At 68.7% G+C, this 2,172-nt stretch overlaps 1 non-coding gene across 1 annotated transcript; it reads right to left on the reverse strand.

Moving 5' to 3' along the window:
- Positions 1 to 1,440: 1,440 nt before the first annotated feature.
- LOC125966229 (5.8S ribosomal RNA) lies at positions 1,441 to 1,594 on the reverse strand. The gene has a single exon (XR_007480184.1). It is a non-coding gene; the product is annotated as a 5.8S ribosomal RNA (ribosomal RNA).
- Positions 1,595 to 2,172: the final 578 nt, after the last annotated feature.

The following is a 2,172-nucleotide window of genomic DNA, read 5'->3' on the forward strand; positions in this document are numbered from 1 at the left end:
CTGCGGGCGAGACGGGCCGGTGGTGCGCCCGACCCATGGGAGGGGCCGGGATCCCACCTCGGCCGGCGCGCGCCGGCTCCTCACTTTCATTGCGCCAGATTGGGGTTCGTTCGTGCCCTCCGACTCGCGCGCGCGTTAAACTCCTTGGTCCGTGTTTCAAGACGGGTCGGGTGGGCTGCCACAATCGCCGCGGACCCCTGACACCTACTTCGAAGGCCGATCCCCGCCCTAGCGGCGCGACAGGCCAACGCGCACCGAGAACGGTCCGCGCCTTTCGGCCGCGCCTGGGGCGAGGGGGCCCCGTCCTGGTTCGGAAGGTGTAGAAAGTACTCCCACGTCCCCGGGGGGAAGCGGCAAAGTCGGAGTAAGGAAAGCGCTGTACAGCGCGGGTGCGGAAGCGGCCGGGAGGCCCGGAGGCCCCCCCGCACCGCCCCGCCGCCCGCGCCACCTTCGCCCCAGACCCTTCCAAGCCAACCCAGGGACGGTCGCGACGCACAACCACGGGGGAAATGCGCCCGGCGCGGGGACGTCCGACTCCGAGAACGCACGCGTGAAGGCAGGGCCCCCGAAAGGGTCCGCCCCCCGCGACGCCCCAGGCGGCCGCCAATCCCAGCCGGGTTGAATCCCCCGATCGGACTACGTGGTCCCCACCCGTTTACCTCTCAACGGTTTCACGCCCTGTTGAACTCTCTCTTCAAAGTTCTTTTCAACTTTCCCTTAAGGTACTTGTCCTCTATCGGTCTCGTGCCAGTATTTAGCCTTAGATGGAGTTTACCACCCGCTTTGGGCTGCATTCACAAACAACCCGACTCCGAGAAGGCCGCGCCCCGGCGCGCCGGGGGCCGCTACCGGCCTCACACCGTCCCTGGGCAGAGCCTCCATCAGAAGGACTCTGGGCCCCCTCCGGGCGGCGTCGGGCGCAACGACCTTCTGTACGCTACATTTCCCGCGCCCGAGGCCGGGCGGGGATTCAGCGCTGGGCTTCTCCCTCTTCGCTCGCCGCTACTGAGGGAATCCTGGTTAGTTTCTTTTCCTCCGCTTAGTAATATGCTTAAATTCAGCGGGTCGTCTCGTCTGATCTGAGGTCGGAAACGAGGGGGTAGTAGGCGCGGCCGGCGTGGCGGCCGGGCTCGCTGGATCGTTCCGCGGGCGCCTCCGCGGCGGCCCACCGCGCGAGGGAGCGCGAGACGCGGGATGCGCAATGGTCGATAGCCACCGGCAGCCGCGCCCCGGACCCGTGATGCGGGAGGGTCGACGGTGAGGAGGGGACGCCGCGGGTCTGCACTTAAGGGGACGAAGGCCGCCGAGGCGTCCTGCGAACCCCCAGCCGCGGGGAGGCGAAGCGCTAGCGGGACGAAGGCGGCAACTGCGCGAACGTTGCGCAGAGGTCGCGCCGACGGAGCCCGGGTCGCCCTTCGCCGACCCCGATTGATATGCAAGCGACGCTCAGACAGGCGTGGCCCCGGGACGGACCCGGGGCCGCAAAGTGCGTTCGAAGTGTCGATGATCAATGTGTCCTGCAATTCACATTAGTTCTCGCAGCTAGCTGCGTCCTTCATCGACGCACGAGCCGAGTGATCCACCGCTAAGAGTTGTACGTTTGTTTTTTTGCGGGGCGAGATCGGGAGCGGGCGGGGAGACGGCGTAACGCCGCGCGCGGACCCTCCACCGTCGCCTCGAGGACGTCGGGGCTTGCCGGCGCGTCGCCGCCGCACGCGGACCCTCCACCGTCGCCTCGGGGACGTCGGGGCTTGCCGGCGCGGCCGCCGCCGCGCGCGGACCCTCCACCGTCGCCTCGAGGACGTCGGGGCTTGCCGGCGCGGTCGCCGTCGCGCGCGGACCCTCCACCGTCGCCTCCAAGACGTCGGGGCTTGCCGTCGCGGTCGCCGCCGTCCACCGCCGCCGCGCTCAACCTCAGCAGCGCGCCGCGGTTTGCCAAGTTCCAACGATTAAAAATTTGTTTTTCCGGCCTTCCGGCGACGGGTGCCACCCACCCGCCTCAGAACGTGCGTGTGGTGTGGACATTGAACCCCCCACGGTCCGCCGAAGGCGATCCGCGAGTTGGGTACCCGCCGCAATGGGTTTAAGTTCCGAGCGGGCGTTCCGCGATGGCACCGGGCCCGACCCCGGCCGCGGCACGCCCGGAGACTACTTCAGGACTGCGAGGGAGCG

Source organism: Syngnathus scovelli, unplaced genomic scaffold, assembly GCF_024217435.2.
Source record: "Syngnathus scovelli strain Florida unplaced genomic scaffold, RoL_Ssco_1.2 HiC_scaffold_321, whole genome shotgun sequence".
Taxonomy (NCBI): domain Eukaryota; kingdom Metazoa; phylum Chordata; class Actinopteri; order Syngnathiformes; family Syngnathidae; genus Syngnathus; species Syngnathus scovelli.